Consider the following 25,479-nt stretch of genomic DNA (forward strand, 5'->3'; position numbering starts at 1 on the left):
TGGTTCAAGATGGTGAATTAATCAGAATTCCCAAGAGAATTGCCTGTGTACCCACTCGTTTCTCTAAAGAAATGAAACTCCTGGATAAGTCGATGAATGAGTGAAGAGGGGATGAAAATAAGGCTGAGTGAAGTAAGACAGCACACCAAGAGGAGACATCCTTCTACCAAACTTCATTGACATTGGGGAGAAATAAGAATGTTCTGGGGGACAGACAAGGTAGTGACAAGGACGGAGAGGGAAAAAAAGCCGCAATTTTATTCTCTTTATTTATAGAAAACAGACTTCCCATTCTGTCCTTGAGCCTTATCCAGACTCTCAAGCTGCGGCTCTCAAGTAGAAATAAAGTGAAAGTAGAACACTGTCTCCTCCTTGTTACTGAGGATGACAGCTGATTACAAGGGGAATACTTGCTAGAATTTGATTTGGAGCCAGTGATTTGACACTTCGTAGAGGTGAATTTCCTGGCTTAAGATTGATGGCAATGCTTAAGAAGGGTGCCACCTTACCACAAAACACATCTGAGAGTTATTATTCACCTCTCTAATAAGGAAACCTAGTATTTCACATTTAAATTTTATAATTGGTGTATGCTAGTCTAGAAAAGAAAGTAGTTAAAAGTTATTGACACTGACACATATAACTCCTTTGAAGTTATTCAGATGTGTTTTTAAATGTCCTTAAATAACATATGACAGACATTTTCACACAATACGTGGGTAACTAATGACTGTGGTTTAAAATGAAATTATTTTCCAACTTCAGGATTCTATTGGCTCTTTCAGTTCCAAATGCAAATTTACTGTTCATAATCCTAGCAGTTATGACAGAATAGAAATGACTTTAAAATTAGTAAGTGCCATATTAAAAATATATCAATGATATTTTATTAACATAAAAAGCAGTGGTTTATCATGAGCCTCTGAGCTCTGCCACCTTCAAGCCCACCTTGGGGTCCACCTTCAAGATCCTCACATCTAGTAAGAAGAAAACCAGCTAATATTTCCATTCCCCCACCACAGAGAAGGAGACATTGTATATTGTAGATATACATATAAAATTCCAGTTTGTTTTTGGATTTAGAAATTGTCAGGGGCACTTTCATTTCATGTTTGTTTTTCATCTTGAACAAAAAGGAAATGGAAATAAAAGGATCACCTTTTAAAAAGTATGTTCTACATTTTTACAGATGGTAAAACCAATAACTTAGCTTAAATTAATTTTAAGTTTTGTTATATCTGAAGAAAGCTAAGTTCAATTTTTGAACCATTATTTTTCTATGCCAGTCATGCTTTCTGTCCTCTCATAATTACCCAAATATGTTTCACGATTTTGACAACCCAAAAGTTGACAACTTAGTTGACTAATAAAACAGGATGGAGCAGGAGAGTCTGTTTCTTTTGACAATGAGTGGCTGGGAAACACATCCCAGGAATCTGCCAATTACTGTTAAGCAGAACCAAGTTTTAGTCTTACTTGAGAGGCTGTCACAAACTGGTCTGTTAGGAGGCAAGTTTTTTGCTTTAAGTACATGGGTGGACATATTCTGCATAGTTTTTTTTTATCATTAAAGAAAACAATTAACAACATAGTGCTTGAATCAATAGAGTTCTTTTAGATCTGTTTAAAGTGAAACTCACATATCTAACTAACTTCTTTCATTCTTCAAATAAAGGAATTTTTTTCATTTTTATTCTGCTTCCATAACTCTAGAAATCATATTCTTTCAAACTACACTTTCTTAGCCATATTTCTAGCCTCACAATATATAGATTATATAAAGGGTTCACACCACAGGCTGATATCTCACTGTCACCCTTTCCTGTCTTGAAATTCACACTCCTGACCTATGATAAGTGCATCTTCATGCAGATACACATTTTCACATATGCTCATGAATGACAAACACAAATGTGGCAGACAATTAAAAACCAGGGCAGAGATCCCAACATACAAATTCATCAATTATCTATTTTGTTCATGTTGTTAACAAAACAATTGCTAGTTTAATAATGCCTACTATTTGTTCATTAAATCTGTCTTGTTTAGGTTAAAAAAAGAATTTCTTAGAAAGGTTTGCAGTAGTGAACGGATGGGAATGTTGAACTACAGATCCAAAAGAGCTCCAGGAGTCACCAGGACACACCCTGTCTTGAATGAATTTGTTCAAATTAATTTTACTCTTGTCTATAATCTACTCAAGTTTCATGTTAATGGAACAAAGCATCTGATTAATTTAACTACAATCATATGCCCCACCTCACCCCATTTTTCAAAATGGAGAGAAGCTATTCCTTGAAAAAGAAATTTGGCAATACCGAAAGTTGGAATGGATGTTAGGCAGCTGCAAACAAGGGAAGTCCACCCTGGTCCAGTCCTTTGGCTTCCCGATATCCTCATACATCCTTTACGTTATAGATCCAAAATGTCCCTAACCAATATTTTGTAAGTATTGCCAATAAAATTGACAAAGGACTCAACTTCTCCCCAAAGAAAGAAAACCCAAAGTTGGTCAGTTTCTGATGAAGTTGCCAAAAGTGGCATGTGATTCGCTCTTGACCAGTCATTTAAATCATATTTCCATAGAAACCGTAGGCAGTTCAAGAAAAGGCACAAGACCCAATGTAGACCAATCATAGCCAGTGGGACTTCCTATATTCACCCACTGAGGTTAAACCTGGTTCTATGCAGGCTTGTAATACAGCCAACAACTTAGTGTCTTCTTTATTTTATGTATATATATATTTTTAATCACGTTTTAGGTTTTGGGGTACATGTGAAGAGCATGCAAGATTGTTGCATAAGTACATACATGGCAATGTGGTTTGCTGCCTTCCTCCCCATCACCTATATCTGACATTTCTCCCCATTTTATCCCTCCCCGACTCCCCACCCCCCCCGAAGTCCCTTCCCTAGTTGCCCCCTCCACAGATCCCAGTGTGTGATGCTCCCCTCCCTGTCTCTTAATTTCTGAAGAAAGTTTGAAGTAAGATTTTCCCTTTTTCACAACAGAGAATATTAACTGTCCTTCCCTCGGCTTTCATCAATGGGGAAAAGATTACACTGCTGTTACCAAAATAATGGTGAAAGGCATACTGGAAAGCCAGAAGTCAACCAGTGACCATTGCATTCCCTGTTCAAATATATTTTAACAGTTTTATTCAAATATCATTTACATATCATAAAGGTTATCCATTTTCCGTATACAGTTCAATGAATTTTAATAGATGTGTATATTTGTGCATCTATCGCCACAGTTCAGTTTTATAACACTTCTATCACCACGGAAACTTTTTTGTGTCCATTTGCCATGAGTCTCAATTACAGTACCCATACCTACACAACTACTGATCTGCTTTCTTGGGCAATAGTTTTGCTTTCCTTAGAAATTTCATCTAAATGGAATCTGACCACATGTAATTCTTATGCCTGGCTCCTTTCACTTTGCATGTTTCTGAGGTTCATGCACGTTGTTGCATGTATTAATAATTCATTCCTTTTTATTGCTCAGTAGAATTTAGCAAAATAGATATATCACATTTTGTTTATCCATTCATGAACTGAGGGACTTTTAGATTTTTTTTTTGGCACTTCTTATTTGGCTATTTTGAATAATACAGCTATGAATATTTATATGCAAGAATTTGTAGACTTCCATTTTCATTTCTCTTGAGTGGATTCTAGGAAACTATATTTTTTACCTTTAAGAAACTGCCAAATTGCTTTCCAGTTCACATTTTACATTCCCTCCAGCACTGATGAAAGTTCAAAGTCCTCCACATCCTTGACAATACTTGATATTATGTCTTGATTATTGCCTTTCTATTTAGTATGTAGTGCTATCTCACTGCATTTAAATTTGCACTTCCCAAATGATTAATAAGCATCTTTATTTGCCATTTTCATATCTTCTTTGATGGTGTGTCTACTTAAATCTTTGCCCATTTTCAAACTGAGCCATTTGTTTCTTATTTTTGTAAGAGTTCTCTATATATTCTGGATGCAAGTTTTTTATTGTGTATGTTATTTGCAAATATTTTCCCTGCAACCCCTAATCCTTGCCAGTCTTTTTGCCAGGAATAGTAGGGAATACCGATAACAATGTTTATTGAAGTAGTGTGGTATAAGGTATCTTAATGCAGTTTTTCTTTTTTTTAATCCAAAACAGACCTTTGAGGGAGCTACTCTTATCATTCCTACATCACGAATGTGAAAAGCACATTTTTAAGGAATCAAGTTGCTTGCTCAGGATCACATGGCAAGTTAGTGGGGGAACCAAGAAGTGAAGAGAATAGCAAGGGTTTTTGCCCTAATCTACTCCTTATCAATCACAAACAAATGATGGCCATGTGTTTTCAGGTGAGAATGCCCCATAAAAGTACTACCCATTGGGGAGCCAAAACAGAAGGAAAAAATGGCAACCACTACATGGTAGCCAAACAGGCTTATTGATTAGTCTCTCTCTCTCTCTTTCTCTCTCTCTCTCTCTTTCTCTCTCTCTCTCTCTCTCTCTCTCTCTCTCTCTCTCTCTCCTCTCCCCCCCCCCCCACACACACGAGTTCTGTAATTTTGTATGACACGGTATATACTCAGTATAGCAAAGAATAATAGAATGAAACTTACAAAACTTGGAATAAAAGTGCTAGTCTGGTCCTGGCTACACAGTATTCCTTTTACCTTTTACTCCAAGTTATTTAACACTCTCTGGGTCTCATCTTTGTATTCCCTTAAAAGAAGCAGTTGGACCAGATAATATCTTAAAACTTTCACAGCTCTAACTATCTCTAATGTTCAAAGAGCTAGTTCACACTTTGCCAAATAAATTGTAAATTGTTACATTTCCTATAAAAGAACTCTGATTCTAACCTAAAAAAATAGATAAAGCCTATTTCATTCTCTGAAAGCTCTAAATTAATGCTTATGATATGTCTATCATTTTTTAAAAGAAAATGCCCTTCAAGCAAAAGAAACTCCACGTCCTGATCTGTGCCTGGCCTTCTTTAAGGCACAATGTGTTCCTAACTTCTAACCTTGGCAGGGCACTTTTCTTTCTTTCTTTCTTTCTTTTTTTCCTATTGTAAGAGCTCTCCGAAGTCTTGTTTGCAGAATAATGAAGAAAACATCACTGTCTGCAAGGCTGCTTGTCACCTTTGAATATACTCCATCAACATGCTGCCACTTCATCTTGTTTAGGCTCATCGACTGCTTTGTAGAAGGACACTGATGTCCACATCTATCTCCTTGAGACAGGCAAAGAAACGAATCCTTTTTCCTGTCTCAAAAAGAGCTGACAAGCTTTTAGTAGTGTTTATCTTCACTGAAGGGCGATAACCTTGAAAATGAAAGTGAAAAGAGACTGATACAATTAAATATGTAGTCCTCTCCATACTGTATTACAATTGGTTTTCTTTTATAGTTTAACAAGTCAAAGTTTTCTATTGTCCACACTGATTTTTCTAAAACTGAATTTAAAGTTACAGTTTATTTACAAACTATCAGTGCATCATATTGTGACTATTTTACAAAAAAATATAATTTTCCTCTTAAGTCTAAAATGGATTAAAAATACTATTTCTTTAAAATTTTTTATCCTACCTTTCTTCCCATATTATCTATACCATTTTTTTTGCTCTCCTCTGACATTTATCGACTCCATGTTATATCATATTCAGAGAGATTTCTCTAAAATAAATTTCCCATATTACAGGCAAATCTTAGAATTCTTATTATTTAAATCTTCTAGACTCAAGGACAATAAAGGGTGGATCTGACATTTCATTAATAATTTGTATATTAGAATTTCCATTTGACTTAAATTGTGCCCACTCCTGAGGTTCCAACAAATATAGATATGCCTGGCCAGCTAGTAGCTTGGTTGTCCAAAGGTCATTTTGCATGAGCAACAGTGAGTCCCTTAGAAAAGAATTCATCCTGGTGTGAGTTGGCTGAAAGTTAAAAAAAAAAGAAAAAAAGAATAAAGAAAAGAAAAGAGCTCATCCTATCAGAACAAGAAGCAAGACACAAAGATTTGGCCTCTAGAGGACAGTGGTGTTTCTGAGTCCAATGTCACGTCTGCTTTGTCCCTGTGCCAGCTCCCCAAGTTTTCATGTCTAAGTCACAGGGGACAAAGAGTCCATGAGCAAAAAAAACTAAGCATAACTCAAAATAGAAGAGACATTCTTTCCCACTATATGGCAGCTCAAGGTGCATCTGTGGTCTCTTGTGGGTGTCTGATTCAGCTACAAGGGATCACAGTGGTTCCTAACAAATGACTGGCAACAGGTTACTGAAAGGGGCAGCAGCCAGCAGGTAAACTTGTACCCAGCATTGGCAAATCCCTCCCTGGGGACTCACCAACACACAGAAAGGTCACTCTCGTGGGATTGAAATCCTGCAAAAGCAAGAGGGATCATCCTTTAAGGCACCACCGCCACTCTCCTTTCTCTGCTACAGCTACCTTTCCATTCTCCCATGCCTCTCTCCATGGGTGTGCTTAGCCAACAAATCCAGGATCCGTGAATCATCAAGTCCCAGTGGATAATAGCCAGAGAAGCCTTGGAGGCCAGATTGACGCTGCCCTATCCCACCTCTCTGCAGCTAGTTGGTGCTGGTAAGGCTCTGAGTAGCAAGAGTCTGTGAGTCAGTGTCCGCCCACAGTTGAAGGTTGTTGCTTGTTCTCAGTGGGAGCTGAGTGTGAACAAAATATCTCTGTGGGCTTAATCTGGCCTGCAGGCTGTATTTAACCACCCCTGCTCTGGCCCTAAATTACTTTGCAGTGATACAAGAATGTCCAAAATTTACACTGCATGATTTTTGCTTGGCATTCGATATTACATCTTAATTTATCCTAATAAAATACAGATCATCTCATGTTTTTTATTCCATTTATACAGAGCCAACCAACTTGTGCATGGAGGTCTTTCTTTGACCTAGATTGCTCTTTATCTTTCCATCTTCCCACCTCCACAAAATCATTATTAAGTCTTGAAGATATGCCAGGGAGTAGCTTTGAATAATATAAATTATTAATTTCCCTAAAAAAGCACAACCTAAAACTTAAAGATACTAAGACTCCATAACAAGGTCTTAAGATGCTTAGAACTGTAGCACTGACCTGGGCATAGAATAACACATCAGTAGGTAATTTTTTAGTTGAATTTTGATGAATGAAATGGAATAAAGTATCTGTTGTTTTGTTTAAGAGCAAGGCAGTGTCATATACTCAGAGAAGGAACTTGGAAGAAACTTCTTTGAAGAAGTCATAGGTCCACCTTCTACTTCCCTTACAAATGTATAAACTTGGGAAAAGACATAAAATGGAGATAATAAATTATATCTCTACAGAACGTTGTAATGATAAATTAGGTAACTATGTAAATCATTTGATATAATGTCTGCTTCAATGGGGATCGACCATCTTTTTTTAAAGTCATAAAGATTATCCTTATTGCTATATGCAATGAGGATTAAAAGGTCCATGTCTGTCACTTCTCTAAGCAAGTGTTGGGCAGATCAGATAAAGGATACTGTCAGGAGGTCTCTCCTGTTTAGAAAAGGAATGTCAGTTATAATTTAAAAATGGACATTCTTCAAGGCATCTGAGCACTGGATGCTATGAAGAACTCCCAGAAATATCAATTTTCCATTTTCCTATCACTGAAAGCTCTAGGCAGTCCCTAGTTTAAACATGGCTCATACCATTTGGTCTGGAACATCTGGGAGGTGAGACTATCCCCAGATTTCAGAGTCAGATTTGGCCCACTGGATAAGTCATGACCTCTATTCACCTGAGGCAATTCATTGTGAAGACAGCACTAGAGTGATTTAGGAGTCTAAAATCATGAGATCTAGAATTGGTTCCATCCCTTCCTAGCTGTATGGCTTGGGCAAGTTACTTAAGCTCACTGAACCTCAGTTTCCTCATTTATGCAATGAGAACAATACCTGTTCTTCCTGCACTAAGTTACTGATGGTTATCGTCATTTGCTCTACCTGAGCTCCATCTACATTGCTTGGGCTTAATGAGTGTTTCCTCAGCCTTGTGTCAGGTCTCGACATGTATTACCTCATATAATTCTGATATCAACTTAATGAGGTAACTGTGATTCCCATTTTACAGATGAGAAAACTGAAACACTGAGGGGTTAATTTATTTACATACCTTGTTAGTGGCAGAGCAGGAATCTGACTTCAAAACCCATGTGCCTATCCATTATGCTAAACTGCCTCTTAGAAACAGGTAGGTTTTGAGTGCCTAGCACTTATTAAACATGTATGTATTTAGGGCACAAGTTCCTGCCCTTGAGGACCTCAGATCCAAAGTCATAGTGTAGAGATATGCAGGGTCAAATTGCTCTTTGCATCTACCCCAGAAGATTTAAATGAATCCCAGGTCTTCAGCCAAGTGGAGTAATTCCCTCTGTTATGATTTGAGACCAAAAGAGACACACCCCAACCAGAGTCACCCACATTCAGATGGGGCTAGAGATGGTCAGTCTGCCCGGCCATGTCGTGCCACTTCCTCTCTGGTCCATAAGCACTTTCCCTTCTGTTTCTACTAACACAGCATTTAAATAAATAAATAACTGCTGTTCTTTAGTCAGAAGAAAAATTGCATTTTGTTTCATCTGAAATAAATTTAAAGCTACACTGCAAGAAATAAAACCTTTAAAAATAACATAAATGATCATACATTTTTATTGGGTTTTCTTGCTGATATGCAAAGCACTACAGTACTTAATTGTTTACACAGTGAGAGCCTAGAATTTTAAAACTCCAAGATAGTTGTCTAATGCCACTTTACATAAAAAGATTAGACTGAAACCTTGATCTCCTCATTCCCAGTCCTGTACCCTTTCCACTGAAAGACTGTCCTTCTTTAAGTATGCTAGTTTTAATTCCCTGCCTGAAGAATTGTGCCCTTCTTTCTTCCCTTCTGCCAAATTCCTATTGATTGGCTGGTGATGAGTTAGTAAATGCTTGATGAGAATGCCATTTAGGCCTTCAGTGTCAAGATCAAGGAAGGCTTATAAAGAGATGCCTTTCATCTTTTCCTAAAGTCAGTGCCTTAGGTAATCACTTCATGTCCAGAGGCAATGAGTTCCCCAGATGAGGTGCCATGACTTGGGGAACTCTGGCCTCAGCTTTGTCAGCTCATTAAGAAGACTGTCTACCACAAAGTGACTTTTGAACACAATAAGTAGGCAGAATCAAATGGTTTCTGCAGCGACAGGGTCAGCTGGATCAGAGCTTCAGCCTTGAAATAAATCAGATATTGAAGAAGTAAACAACAAAAGAAGCTGAAGACAGACTGGATGCAGACATGGTGCTTTTATCTGTCAGCCAGCAAGCCACCAACTTTCTCTTTTGCAAAGAGACATGGTGTTTCTGTAGTGCCATCTTATCATACAGTGGGTTACATGCCCATCTCACTTGCTGGTTTGTGAGCTCTTGGAGAGCAAGGACCCTATCGTGCATATTTTTATCTCTTCGTTTGCAGCACATTCTCTTTTATGTAACAGGTGTTTGATGTATGAAGAAATAAAAGAAGAAAGACAACTCTATGTCCTGTATCTTGAAGAAATTTATAATGAGGCTTGTTGCTTTTCTCCCAGATTGTATAAAATCAATGATACAAAACATGCACAATTATATTGTAGAAGAAATAGAGAAAATGGAGAATAAGAGAGGCTATTTTAAAAAGGAATTAACTTATGGCCAGATAGGGAGGCTCATGCCTGTAATTTCAGCATTTTGGGGGGCTGAGGCAGGTGACTCACTTGAGATCAGGAGTTTGAGACCAGCCTGGGCAGCACAGCAAAACCCCATCTCTACAAAAAGCACAAAAATTATCCAGGCATGGTGGTGCATGCCTGTAATCCCAGCTGCTTGGAAGATTGAGGTGAGAGGATAGCATGGGTCCAGGACTTTGAGGCTGCAGTGAGCTGTGACAATAAATGCATAAATAAATAAAAAGAAGAAAGGAATTCACTTTTGTTTAGGGTCTACTATGCCAAACACTGTAGAATTCAATTTGTATACACCATCCTATCTAATCTTACAATAACACCGTGAGTCAGATATTTGTATTTCTCTTTTTTATATCTATAGATAAAGAAACCAGGGCTCAGAAAGATGGGGTAAATTTTTCAAAGTCGGGAAGCTAGCAAGTGACAGAGCTGAAATTCAAACCACCAACTACAAGGTTCATATTCTCTTCACTTCATCAGGCTGTTTACTGCAGACAAAAAAGCTATTTTACAGCCATAATTAAACAACTTTCTAGCAACAAGCATTTCTATCATTCTAGCACAACTAGCATTATCACCTTTTCTCCCATTGACATATTTTTTAAGGCGCTAATCTGGAATTTCTTCTTCCAGTAAAGATGGAATGGGGGAACAAACTCCCCTGGGTGAAACAACTAAAAGAAAAACAGATAAAATATATTAAACAACAGTTCTAAACAACAGTTCTCAAGATACTGAACATCAGGCAACAAACCAAAGTGATCCCTGTGAGACAGTAAACAAATGAGATGAACCCTGTGACAGGTTCAACTTACTGCTTTGCAGGGTTTCCAGGCCATGGCACTGGGAAGAGATATCCAAGCAGAGCCCAGTGAATGCCCGGGTTTAGGAGATAGAGCTGAAAGTCTAAGAAGACCCAAGGCAGTTGAAGTTTGCAAGACAGAGTACCAGAGAGAAGAGAGCTGAGCAGAGATAGCACTGCAGAGATTTGTGAAGGGTCCCCCTTAAGTATTTAGCAGAGTATTGATCAATGTAGACATGTGAGGTAGTTACCTGTTTCCAGGAAAAAAAAAAACCACCCAAGAGGATTAAAGGGAAGAATATTTTAGCACTCACACAAGGCCAGAAATAGCCTATTTTCCCATCCAGATTGGCTTAACTTTATAATTAGTGGGGCTTTGGGTAAAAAAGACTGGTTATTATTTAATCTTACCTCAGTAGTAGGGAATAAGTAGATGCATACCAAACATTGTACTGGTACCACCAAAAAAGCATTAAAAACAGACTTAAAATAATTAAATGCTTTCCAAGTAATTTAACTGCATCCTAGAACCAAAAACATGCATTGGAGTCCCTCAAAGGAGAGAGTGAGAAAAATGATTAGAGGAAATAATGGCTAAAATTGTTTCAAATTTGATGAAATGATAGACACAAGAAACTCAACAAAATTCAAGCATGCAAGAAACATGAAGAAGCCAGGTGTGGTGGCTCACACCTGTAGTCCCAGCTGCTTGGGAGGCTGAGGCAGGAGGATCTCTTGAGCCCAGGAGGTTGAGTCTGCAGTGAGCTATGAATGCACCACTGCACTCCAGCCTGGGTGACGGAGTGAGACCCTATTTCAAAAAAAGAAAAGAAAAGAAAGAAACATGAAGAAAACTACCTTAAGGCACACAATAATTAAATTGCTCAAAATCAGTGAAAAAGCAAAAATCTTAAAAGCAACCAGAAGGAAAAAAACACATTATACATTGAGAAACAAGTATAAGAATGACATCCGATTTAACTTCAATAACAATGCAATCCAGAAAACAACAGAACAGTATTTTTAAAGTACTGAAAGGAAAAAGCTAGAGTTCTACACTCAGTAAAAATGTCTTTATAAGAATTTTTTTTCTTTTTATTTTTTTTTCTTGAGATGAGGTCTCACTCTGTTGCCTAGGCTGTTCTTGAACTCCTGGGCTCAAATGATTCTCTGCCTTGGCCTCTTAAAGTGCAGGGATTACAGGCATGAGCCACCCTGCCTGGCCAAGATGTTTTCCGACATACAAAGCTGAAAGAGTTCATCACCAGGAAATTCATACTGCAAGAAATGTTAAAGAAATTCTTCAGGCAGAACCCTATATGAAAATTTTAATCTGCACAAATTAATGAAGAGAACTAAAAATGGTAATACATGGCATTATTGTTAATTTCATGTGTCAATTTACTGGCCATGGGATGCCCAGATTAAACATTATTCCTGGATGTGTTTGTGAGGGTGCTTCTGAATAAGATTACATTTGAATCAGTGGACTCAGTAAAATAGATTGCCCTCCCAGCGTGGATGGGTGTCATCCAATCTGTTGAAAGCCTGAATAGAATAAAACGTGGCAGAAGAGAAAAGTCACCCCTTTTGCTTCTTGCCTGTCTGGTTGAACTGAGACGTCTCATCCCATCTTCCCTGGCACGCAGATTGGGATTTACAGCACCGGGTCCCTTGGTTCTCAGGCCTTTGGATTTGAAGCGAATTACACCACTGCTTTCTGGATCTCCAGCTTATGGATGACAGACTGTAGGACTTCTCAGTCTCCATCATCATGAGAGCCAATTTCTCATAATAAACATATTTACTATATCCTACTGGCTCTGTTTCTTTGGAGAACTCTGACCAACACACAGGAGTAAATATATATAGTGTTTTTTCTTATTATTTACATCTATTAAAAGATAGTTGACTGTTTACCCAACCATAGTAGCAATGTGTTGTAGGGTTTATAATATAAAGGTGAAATGCATAATGCTAACAGCATGAATTCAGTAAAGGGAGAAAAGAAAGTACACTGTTATAAATTTATTGTATTATACATGAAGTCCTATAATATCACTTAGAAGTTAAACTGTAATAAGCTAAAGAAGTATAAGCTTGGCCAGACACAGTGGCTCACATCTGTAATCCCAGCACTTTGGAAGGCTAAGGTGGGATGATCGCCTAAGTCCAGGAGTTCAAGACCGATCTGGGCAACATGATGAGACCCCATCTCTACAAAAAGTAAAAAAGTTAACCAGGCATGGTGGCGCAAGTCCATAGTCCCAGCTGCTGGGAGGCTGAGGTGGGAGAATTGTTTGACCCCAGAAATTCAAGGCTGTAGTGAGCCATGATTATACCATTTCACTCCAGCCTATAATCCCAGCTACTTGGGAGGCCAAGGCAGGAGAATAGCTTGCACCTGGGAGGCAGAGGTTGCAGTGAACCAAGATCATGCCATTGCACTCTAGCCTGGGCAACAGAGCAAGACTCTGTCTCAAAAAAAAAAAGAAAGAAAAATTTAGATGAATTTTTTTTATACAGTGCTACTGGCTTGCTTTCTTAGGGTGAACAGTATAAATTCAATAACAAAGAGAAAGTTATGCTTCTTAGTTTTTCACTGAATAAATCATTGTGATTCAAATCACAGGCTTTTTGTTGTTGTTGTTGTTGTTTGTTTGTTTTTGTTTGTTTGTTTGTTTGTTTGTTTGTTTGTTTTTGCTACAGAGGGAAATTCTGAACTGGCCAGAATATCAAGAAAGGTGGTTAAGGCTGGGTGGGTGGCTCAAGCCTGTAATCCCAGGACTTTGGAAAACTGAGGAAGGAGGATTCCTTGAGCCCAAGAGTTTGAGACCAGCCCGGGGAACATAGGAAGACTCCTGTCTCTAAAAAAACAAAAGTAAAAAAGCAAGCCAGACATAGTGGCAGGCACTTATGGTCCCAGCTACTCAGGAGGGTGAGGTGGGAGGATCACTTGAGCCTGGGAGATCAAGGCTGTAGTGAGCCATGATCATACCACTGCATTCCAGCCTGGGCAACAGAGCAAGACCTTGTCACAAATAAATAAGTAAATAAACACTTAAAGTTGGTTACGTAAAACCATAATTGACTTTCTTTTGTTGTACTTGAGGCAAGGTCTCACTCTGTTGCCCAGGCTGAAATGCAGTGGTGCCATCTTGGCTCACTGAAGCAATATAATAAAAAATAAAGCAGAGGCAGGGTGCAGAGGCTCATGCCTGTAAACTCAGCACTTTGGGAGGCCGAGACAGGTGTGTCACTTTAGTTCAGGGGTTCAAGACCAGCCTAGCTAACATGGTGAAACACTGTCTCTACTAAAAATATAAAAATTAGCCAGGCGTGGTAGTGCATGCCTGTAATCCAAGCTACTTACTTAGTAGCTTAGGAGCAAGAATTGCTTGAACCCAGGAGGCAGAGGTTGCAGAGAGCCAAGTGAAACTCTGTCTCAAAAACTAACTAAATAGAGCAGGCTAAGACAGATAGAGAAGGTTGGGAGCTCACAGACACATTATCACATGAGTAAAAACTGAAGGAAATAAAGAAACAATCCAAGTAAATCAAGGAGAAGGAACAGCTATTGCTAAAGCTCTGAGGCAGGAGCATTCCTGTCCAGATGATGGAAAGAAAGGAAGAGAATGAAGGGAAGGAAGGGAGGGAGGGAAGGAGGGAAAGAGAGAAAGAAGGAAAGAAAGAAAGAGAAAGAAAGAAAGAAAGAGAAAAAGAAAGAAAGAAAAAGAAAGAAGGAAGGGAGGGAGAAGGGGAGGGAGGGAGAGAGGGAAAGAAGGAAGGAAGGAAGGAAGTGGGGAGGGAGGGAGGAGGAAGGGAAATAAGAAAGGAAGGAAGGGGGAGGAAGGAAGGGAAGGAAGGAAGGGAAGAAGCGAGGAAGGATGGGAGGTAGGGAGGGAGAGAAGGAAGGAAGGAAGGAAAGGAAAGGAGGAAGGAGAAAGAAAAATATTGTGGGACTTGCAACAGGGGTGTGGCTCCTTTTCTCCCTTATAGAAGGGAGAGCACCGAGATGGACAGGTGCAGGGGCCAGGACAAGCTCTTTTGGGCTCTGGCCCCACAGTAACATCTAGGGGTGTGTTACAATTAATGCTCTTTTAGACATTGAAGTCCACAGATGGCTGAGTGTTAAACCAGCTTAGTGGAGAGTCAGGGTGACAGACTTCTATGCCCTGCCCTATTGATACCAGAGTCCTTGTCCAGTGTCCAGAAACAATCAGGTCACATGGACTTGATGAATGGTGAACATGGGGATGTTATTGAGGGGTGGAGGTGGCTCTTCGTGGGATGGATGGGGAGCTGGAAATGGGATGGAATAGGAAAATGATCCTTCCCTGGAGTTTGGCCTTTCCACAGCCTATCTCCTCTCTAAGCATCCCCAGTTGAACTCCTCTTGATGTTCAGATGCTCCTTCTCTTCTCTCCTCTGCTGCACCACTCTGCCACTCTGCTGGTCTTCCACTTCTCTGCTCTTCTGCTCTTGGAGTCTAGGGTTTGGGGCTTATACGGGTATGGGAGGGGGGTATGGTGGGCCAAAAGGCAACAGTTGGGCACAAAAACAGAAATGCCTATTCTCATGTAGGGCCAGTGGTTCAGGCTTGAGGGTGGAGCCCTCGCCAGGGACCCCTCCCTCCTGCCTCCTGTCTGTATCAAAAAAAAAGCCAATATGGCAGAAGCAAAAAAAGTTGTAAGACATAGGACAGAGAGATAGCTGGGAGACACACACAGAGTGCCTTGTTGGCCATTGTAAGAACGTTGGCTTTTACTCTGAGTGAGAAAGAAGTCACTGAAAAGTTTTAAACAGAGGCATGTTGTAATCCATCAGTTTCATTTTAAAAGAATTTCTCTACCTCTTGGGTTGCAAAGAAGCTTCAGTGGGCTAGCACTAAGGTAGAGACCAGTGCAAAGCTACTACATCCATTCAGAAGAGAAAGAATAGCAGACTGCATCTGTGTAGTAGAGGTGAAGGAGGAGAAAAATGGCTACACTCTGGATGGATATGTTTTTATGGTAGAGACCACAAAATTTACCAACAAATTAAATGGGGGTTGTGAGACAAGAATCAAGGACAACACCATGGTTTATGACTCTAGCAATTGGAAAAATAAAATTGCCTTTTAGTTAGATTGAAAAAACTATAAGAGGAGCGGATTTGGGGTTGGAAGCAGTTGGGGGATGGGAGGGCATGGAGAGGAATACCAGGACCTGTTGATAGACACCAAAGTGGCACTGTCAGTAAGAAGTTGGATATATGAGTCAAGAGTTCAGGGGAAGGGCTGGGCTGGAAATATAAATTTGGGAGCTGTCAGCATACAAAGTGTATTTAAAATCATGGTATTGGATGAGGTCACCTAAGAAGTGTAATTAGAGAAAAGAGCCCACAGAGCATGCCAATATTCAGAGATCACAAAGAACGGAAAGAATGAGCAAAGAAGGTTGAGACGAGACAACAAGGGTCAATATAAAATCAAGAGAGGTTTTTATTGTTTTTGCTGTTTTTAAGGTAGGAGAAATTACAACTTGTTGATATATTTTCTCATTGCATTATAATACTTTTCAATTACAAAGTAGATTCAGATGAATTTGACTCTGTCCTCTTAGAATTTTCTAGATGTACCAAGGTGACCCATTTGTCTCTTAGTATTCTATTTGTTTTTACATTTTGCTAATGAATAGCCTTACAGTCGTTCACAAAATAACCAACATATATTCTACTGGCCTTTTCTCAGTCTTCTCATATCTTGTGGGATTTGGAATCATTAATAAAGACTAGAAAATTAAAGGTGTGCTGTGTGTGTGTGTGTGTGTGTGAGAGAGAGAGAGAGAGAGAGAGAGAAAGATTTGAAAGCAAACTGGATATTACTTAAAGCCTAAAATTTGTATTCTATTTGGCCAAACTCCTAAACAGAGAAATTGATCATATAAGGAAATAGTTCACCCAGAAAATAAGACTGTTTCCTTTGTATGTAATAATTTTTCTCCCTTAATCTCCCTGATCTTTCCAAATTAACATCCTCCAAAAATTAAATTTACTTTATATGTGCATAATTTCTAAGATTCTGATTCTAGTAATTTCTTGTGCAGATTTTACAAATAATTCAATGAAATTTGTGAGTATGGATCAACTTCAGGAAAAGACCCTCTTAAAAGGCTAGTAAGTTTTCAGCTGGACAGAATTTCTGTTTAGAGAAACGTATTGAGCAATGTGAACCCCAAATGTGTGTTTTTCTCTCATATATATATATTAATTAGACAGAGATATTGTGGGTTTGGTTCCAGATCACCCCAATGAAGTGAATATTATAATAATGGAGTCATACAATATTTTGGTTTCCCACTACACATAAAATTTATGTTTACACTATACTGCAGTATATTTTTTTTCAGCCAGTCAAACTTAGCAGTGAGACTTTAGTCTGTCCAGAGTACAATAGCATTATGTCTTTAAAAAAAAAAGTAGAAAACTTAATTTTAAAATGCTAAAAAATGCTATGAATCATCTGAGCCTGCAGCAAGTCATTGTCTTTTGCTGGCGAAGTGTCTTGCCTTGATGTTGATGGCTGCTGACCGATCATAGTGGTGGTTGCTGAAGGCTGAGGTGGCTGCATGACAACCTTATTTTGGTAAGACAGTAATGAAGTTTGTCACATAGATTGACTCTTCCTTTCATGAAAGATTTCTCTGTAGCATGCAATGATGTTTGACAGCATTTTAGTCACAGTAGAATTAGTTTCAAAAGTGGAGTCAATCCTCTCAAACCCTGCTGCTACTTTAACAACTAAGCTTATGGGTTATTCTAAATCCTTTGTCATCATCTCAATGTTTACAGCATCTTTACCAGGAATGGATTTTATCTCCAGAGACCACTTGCTTTCCTCATCCATAAGAAGCAGCTCTTCATCTGCTCAACTTTTATCATGTGATTGCAGCAATTCAGTCCCATCTTCAGGCTCCGCTTCTAATTCTAGGTCTCTTGTTACTTCCACCACATCTACAGTTACTTCCTCTACTGAATCTTGAAATCTTCAGAGTCATTCATGAGGGTGGGAATCAACTTCTTCCAAATTCCTGTTAATGTTGATTTTCTCCCATGAATCACCAATGCTCTTAATCACATCTAGAATGGTGAATCCTTCACAGAAGGTTTTCAATATAATTTGCCCAGATCCATTAGAAGAGTCACCATCTATGGCAGCTATAGTCTTATGAAATGTATTTCTTCAAGAGTAAAACTTGAAAGTCAAAATTACTTCTTGATCTATGGGCTGCAGAATGAATGCATGAAAACAACATTTATCTCATTGTACATCTTCATCAGACCTTTTGGGCAACCAGGTGCATTATCAATGAGCAGTAATATTTTGAAAGGAATCTGTTTTTCTGAGCAGTAGGTCTCATCACTGGACTTAAAATGTTTAGTAAACCATGCTGTTTACTAAATATAAACTGTAGATTTAGTAAACAGAAGTGCTGTCATCCATTTATAGAGCACAGGCAGAGTTGATTTAACATAATCCCTAAGGGGCTTAGAATTCTCAAAGTGACAAATGAGCATTGGCTTCAACTCAGAGTCACCAGCTGCAATAGTCCCTAACAAGAAATTTACCCCATCCTTTGACGCTTTGAAGACAGACATTGACTCCTCGCTGGTTATGAGAATCCTAGACACCATCTTCTTTCAATAGAAGCCTGTTTGTCTCCATTGAAATCTGTTGTTGGTGTAGCCACTTCCATTATTTATCTTAATTAGATCTTCCAGATAACTTGGTGCAGCTTCTACTTTAGCACTTGCTGCTTCACCTTGTCCTTTTTTTTTTTTTTAGATGTAGTCTTGCTCTGTTGCCCAGGCTGGAGTGCAACGGCGCGATCTCGGCTCACCGCAACCTCCGCCTCCTGGGTTCGGGCAATACTCCTGCCTCAGCCTCCTGAGTAGCTGGGATTACAGGCACGCGCCACCGTGCCCAGCTAATTTTTTGTACTTTTAGTAGAGACGGGGTTTCACCATGTTGACCAAGATAGTCGCGATCTCTTGACCTAGTGATCCACCCGCCTCGACCTCCCAAAGCGCTGGGATTACAGGTGAGAGCCACCGCACCTGGCCTCACCTTGTACTTTTACCTTATGGAGTTGTTTTCTTTCCCTAAACCTCATGTACCAACCTCTGCTAACTTCAAACATTTTTTTCTCAGCTTCTTTACCTCTCTCATCCTTCATAGAATTGAGGAGAGAGGCTTGCTCTGGATTAGGCTTTGGTTTAGGAGAATGTTGTGGCTGATCTGTCAAGACCACTAAAACTTTTTCCATGTCAGTAATAAGGCTATTTCACTTCCTTATCATTCCTATGTTCACTGGAGTTTCACTTTTAATTTCCTTCAAGAACTTTTCCTTTGCATTTACAACTTGGCTAACTGCTTGGAGCAAGAGGTCTGGCTTTTGGCCTATCTTGACTTTTGGCATGCCTTCCTCAGCACACTTAATCATTTCTTAGCTTTTGATTTAAAGTTAGAGATGTATGATTCTTCCTTGTACTTGAACACTTAGGGGCCTTCATAGGATTACTAACTGACCTAATTTCTTTTTTCTTTTTTTTTTTTTTTTTTGAGATGTCTCACTGCCATGGCCCAGGATGCAGTATAGTGGTGGGATCTCAGCTCACCACAACCTGCATCTGCCGGGTTCAAGCGATTCTCCTGCTTCAGGCTCCCAAGTAGCTGGGACTACCTGCATGCATGCCACCATGCCCAGCTAATTTTTGCATTTTTAGTAGAGACAGGGTTTTGCCATGTTGGTCAGGCTGGTATCGAACTCCTGATCTCAAGTGATCTGCCTGCTTTGGCCTCCCAAAGTGCTAGGATTATAGGTGTGAGCCACTGCACCCAGCTATAACTGGCCTAATTTCAACATTGTTGTGTCACAGAGAATGAGGAGGCAAAAGAAGAAAGTGAAAAGAAAAGACCAGTCAGTGGAGCAGTCAAACCACCTCCAACACTTAGATTAAGCTCGCCCTCTTATATGGGTATGGTTACTGTTGTCCCAAAACAATTGCAGTAGTAAGACAAACGATCACTGACCAAAGATCACCATAACAGATATAATAATTATAAAAAAATTTGAAATATTGCAAGAATTACCAAAATTTGACACAGAAATGCAAAGTGAGCATAGAGCATACACTGTTGGGAAAATAGTACCTATAGAGGTTACCTCCTCCGCTAAATCTTGAAACCTTCAAAGTCATTCATGAGGGTTGGAATCCAATCTCCTCCTAGCCAACCAAATGCCTATTAATGTTGATTTTCTCTTGTGAATTACTAATGCTCTTAATGGCATCTAGAATGGTGAATCTTTCCCAGAAGGTTTTCAATATACTTTGCCAATATACTCAGCTCAGGGTTGCCACAAACCTCCAATTTGTTAAAAAAAAAAAAAAAAAAGCAAGGCACAAGCCAGGCACCATGGCTCACGCCTATAATCCCAGCACTTTGGGATGCTGAGGCAGGTGGATCATCTGAGGTCAGGAGTTCGAGACCAGCCTGCCCAACATAGTGAAACCCCATATCTACTAAAAAATACAAAAATTGGCTGGGGCTGGTGACACAGGCCAGTAATCCCCCAGCTACTTGGGAGGCTGAGACAGGAGAATCGCTTGAATCTGGGAGGTGGAGGTTGCAGTCAGCCAAGATTACACCACTGCACTACAGCCTGGGTGACAGAGCAAGATTCTATCTCAAACAGAAACAGAAAAAAAAAATGCAAGGCACAATAAAGTGAAATGAAATAAAATGAGGTATGCCTGTATGTGAAATAAATCATGCCTATGTAAGTTTTGCATTGTTTTGTATTTGGGACTTTTTTGTTTGGTCTGAGGTATTATATTTACACACTGCTATTCTGGGCCTATGGTGTCAAGAAAAATCATTGCAAACTTGTTCTTTTAAAGTCATGATTTACGCTGGACATGGTGGTTTATGCCTGTAATCCCAGCACTTGGGGAGGCCAAGGAGGGTGGATAGCTTGAATCTGGGAGTTTAAGACCAGCCTGGGCAACATGGCAAAACCCTGTCTCTACTAAACATGGCAAAATCCTGTCTCTACAAAAAATACAAAAATTAGCCAGGCATGGTGACCTGTACCTGTAGTCCCAGCTATTCAGGAAGCTGAGGGGGAGGATCACTTGAGCCCAGGAGGTCAAGGCTGCAGTGAGCTATGATCGTGTGACTGCACTCCAGCTTGGGTGACACAGTGAGACTGTGTCTCCAAAAAAAAAAGAAGTTGTGATTTAGCCAGGCAAAGTGACTCAAGCCTGTAATCCCAGCCCTTTGGGAGGCTGAGGGGGGCGGATTATCTGAGGTCAGGAGTTCAAGACCAGCCTGACAAATGCGGAGAAACCCTGTACCTACTGAAAATACAAAATTAACTGGGCATGGTGGCATGCCTGTAATCCCAGCTACTCAGGAAGCTGAGGCAGGAGAATCACTTGAACCCAGGAGTTGGAGGTTGCTGTGAGCTGAGATCGCTCCATCGCACTCCAGCCTGGGCAACAAGAATGAGACTCAGTCTCAAAAAAAAAAAAAAGGTTGTGATTTATATATTATTTGTACTCAGATATCCTTAAACTCATTTGTCTTTTAGTAAAAAAAGGATGAGTAGTCGGAAGAAAATTATTTTAATTCATTATTGTAGGGTACAAGAGAATTTGAGAAAGACTTCTCATTTTTCTTCTGCAAGAGTTAGAGTCATCTTTTAGGGTCTTTGTCTTATTTTGCCTCTCTTTTATGTATCACTATAAATGGCATAGAAATTTAAATGCTGGTGGATGCTTAACTACATTTAGATGAATAAATACACAACTGAACTTTCTCATTCGTAATGTGGATTAGAATGCACATTCATAATGTGGATTATTGTCCTATAAAATACAAAAGAGCAAAAACATGTTTCATATGCCTAATTCCCAAATCTTGAGACTTCATTAAGTATCAGAAAGTAAACTAGCAGGAATTGTGCATAGCCCAGAAAAGCCACTCACAGGTCACTCTTGCCTAGAGTAGGTTTAAGAGAAGAATAAAACTGAATAAGAAAAACTCAATTAAGTTTTTTCTTACAAGCTGAAATGCCTGAATAAGTTTGGGAATATAAATGTTTCTTGACCTAAAACTCGTCCCTCTCCCTGAGGTCTTCTGTTCTTGAAAATCATTGGGATAAAATAATCATTTAGTAGATCTTGCTGGGATAAACCACAGCACTGTTAATATTATATCAATATCAATGTTATGATAATTAGATAGGTAGATGAATTATTTACAAATATTGCCTATTATTTATAGATAAAGTTTTTTATTTATAGACATCAGTTATTATATACATCTAAATGCAGAAAATAAATTATCTGATGTAAAAAAAATTAGGCACCAAGGCTTTTAGATTCAATTTCTAACCGACCACACACTGCAGCATTGAGCAAATTACTTAACCTCCTGGTGGCTTAATTTATACAACTACAGAAGGGTAAATTACCACCTATGTTATTTACAGAGAGGATGACGATTTACTTAACATAGTAATTACTAGGACTCTATCATTTTGGTAAAATTCTAACTCAGCTGGAAATATACACAGATTTAATTTATGGGAAATCTTATTACTGAAATAACTACTAATGTATTTTTTAAAGGAATTATCCAACTGTAAAATTGGCAAATGTTTCCCTTAGGCTAAACAAATGAATTTACTTCGTCGTAAGCTCATCAACTCACTGGATCATTCTATAGGACTATAGAGTTCAAGGCCATAGGCATAGTTTCCATATTGCTCAGAAACCCTCACACACACAAAAACCTCAGTTGTATTCTTAACCACATCTCAATCTACTTCTTTACAATACACGGCACAGGTCACCAAGAAATTTGTTCTGGCCTAAGAATGGGGATGCTTCAGTAATCCTCTATCAGCATTATTGAAAAAAGTAATGCAAAACCCAAATCTTGCTAATTGTATAGGTCAGTAAGATCTATTTGTTTCATTACTGAAATCTAGGCCTCAGAAACATAGAGGTTTTTGTCTGTTTTCTTCATTACCACATCTCCAGCTCCTAGAACAATGTCTGGTGTTTAAAAAGCAATAAACACCTATTTAATAAATTACTTACTCTCAGTCAGGAATTTGGAGCCCTCTTTTCTTCCATTCTCAAAGGAATTATGGGATTTTCCAGAAGAAAATAATGAGAAAGCCTATTTTTTTATTGTTAGGTTATGTAATACAGTAAAACTGACATACATACCTATTCAAAATACTTAGAAATAACATAAGGACAACCCAGAGCATTTTTATTCATTATAACACCAACTTATAGGGTGCTACTTTTAACTGTTTGCCCAAAGCCTTCCCAATTTACACCTGTTGACCTAATATAATTATTAATAGCACCTCCTTGTATTATCAGGAAGTCTTGCTTGGGACAACAAAATGTATTCTTTCTTTTTTTTTTTTTTTAATTGAAATGGAGTCTCGCTCTGTCAACAGGCTGGAGTGCAGTGGTGCGATCTTGGCTCACTGTAACCTCCACCTCCTGGGTTCAACTGATTGAAAGTTTTAAAAAGTGAAAATTTAGAGCTACACAGAGACAGGGTCATTCGATGATAGAAACAGAGATTGGAGGGGTGCAGCTGCAAGCCAAGCAATGCCAAAAATGTCAGCAAGCACAAGAAGCTAGGAGAGAGGCCCAGGTCAGTTTCTCTCTTAGGGCCTCCCAAAGGAACCAACGCTATCAACACTGATTTCAGACTCCCAGCATCCACAACCATGAAACAAATACCAACATTTAAGCCACCCAGTTTAAGAGCAGCAGGCCAGGTTTCTATAGGTTTTTTTTAATAGATAGCTTTCACATGTGACTCCATGCATCAGCATAGGTAATTCACCAATAGGTGCCTTGTTACAGCAGCCCTAGAAAACTAAAACTGGGAGCATCAAAGCAACTTCCTGCTCTATTGTGTCTTTGTCCCACAAATGAGCCTAGAAATGCCTGACTTGTCTATGTAAAAATACAGAGCACTTGCCACATTCATGAGTAGCTGACTGCCAGTGAAGTGTCACAGGACAGGGGCATTTCATTAGCCTCAGCTCATGCTTTACTCCTGGTCTTTGTCGGTTCCTTTGAAAGCAGGATGTGGTTTGCCCCAACTTCCCTCCTTCTTGGAACCAGCACGTAACACATACTTGTTTTTGAGAGTTTTTTTTTAATTACTACTGCAGAGAAACGGGGCTTAAGAAAGATTCAAAACTATCTCAAAAGTATCAAAACTATAAAAATCCCCAAAATAAAGAAGTGGTATACATGAGCTTTGCTTCTACGTCATTGAACTTTGGCCTGTTTATCGTCACCGGGTACCTGCTCCATAAGGATGACCACTATTATTTGTAGAATCACTCCATGGGCCACTTCTAAAGATGCAGCTTTATTAGGCCAATAAAAATGGAAAGATGAGATAGTTTCTGATCTCCCAGAAATTACACTTCAAAAGGGACAAAAATATTTAAGCAAATCAGGGCAATAGGTGTTAAAAATTAAAAAGTATATGTGGCATATTAAAGTGGCATAAGTTAGGTGTCATTAATAATTTCAAAAATAGGGGTTGGGTGCAGTGGCTCACACCTGTAATCCAAGCACTTTGGGAAGCCAAGGCAGGTGGATGACGAGGTCAGAACTTCAAGACCAGCCTGACCAATATGGTGAAACCCTGTCTCTACTAAAAATATAAAAATTAGCTGGGCATGGTGGTGCGCACCTGTAATCCAACCTACCCAGGAGGCTGAGGCAGGATAATCACTTGAACCTGGGAGGTGGAGGTTGCAGTGAGCCGAGATCACAGCCATTGCACTCCAGCCTGGTCTATTGAGCGAGACTCTGTCTCAAAATAATAATAATAATATTATAATAATATTAATTTTAAGAATAAAATGATCTTGAATTGAGATTTGGAAAATGTAGTTGTTTGTTAAGTATGCAAGAAAGAGCGTTTCAGCATAGGCAATGGTCCAGGTATGTACACACACAAACACACACACACTGACAAATTTGAGGGAAGTGCAAGCAGTTTATTGTGGGTAGAGTAACATAAAATAGAATTGAAAACAAGTTTTTAAAAAATGAGCCTAAAGGAATACTATGAAAGCAAGAGAGAACTTTGTTCAGAAAATCATTGTATACTTTTTTTTTTTTTTTTTGAGATAGTGTCTGGCTCTGTTCCCCAGGTGGAAGTGCAATGGCATAATCTCAGCTCACTGCAGCCTTGACCTCCCAGGCTCAAGCATTCCTGCCACCATGTTGCCCAGGCTGGTCTTAAAACTCCTGAGCCCAAGTGATCTGCCCACCTCAGCTTCCCAAAGTGCTAGGATTACAGGTATGAGCCACTGCACCTGGCCAGGTTTCTATAGATTTTTTTTCACATGTGGCTCCATGCATCTGAGTAGGTAATTCAAAGAAGAGAAGCTCATCAGTTAAGACTCACAATATCAGCCGGGCATGGTGGCTCACACCTGTAATCCCAGCACTTCGGGAGGCCTAGGCGGGTGGATCACGAGGTCAAGAGATCGAGACCATCCTGGTCAACATGGTGAACCCCATCTCTACTAAAAACACAAAAAATGAGCTGGGCATGGTGGCGCGTGCCTGTAATCCCAGCTACTCAGGAGGCTGAGGCAGGAGAATTGCCTGATCCCAGGAGGCGGAGGTTGTGGTGAGCCGAGATCACACTATTGCACTCCAGCCTGGGGAACAAGAGCGAAACTCCGTCTCAAAAAAAAAAAAAAAAGACTCACAATATCATAAGGTAAAAACTAATCCTTTACTCAAAAGAATGAGAAAAATATTTACTATAATCCCAAAGTATAGTTTTGGTGACAGAAGGGAAGAAGAGGAAGGAAC

General features: G+C 39.3%; 1 protein-coding gene across 1 annotated transcript in view; it reads left to right on the top strand.

The window, feature by feature from the left end:
* SLC39A10 (solute carrier family 39 member 10) overlaps window positions 1-25,479 on the top strand; it is a 313,899-nt gene that overhangs the window by 97,578 nt on the left and 190,842 nt on the right. The gene's annotated exons all lie outside the window — the stretch shown is intronic.

Source organism: Callithrix jacchus, chromosome 6 (genome assembly GCF_049354715.1).
Source record: "Callithrix jacchus isolate 240 chromosome 6, calJac240_pri, whole genome shotgun sequence".
Taxonomy (NCBI): domain Eukaryota; kingdom Metazoa; phylum Chordata; class Mammalia; order Primates; family Cebidae; genus Callithrix; species Callithrix jacchus.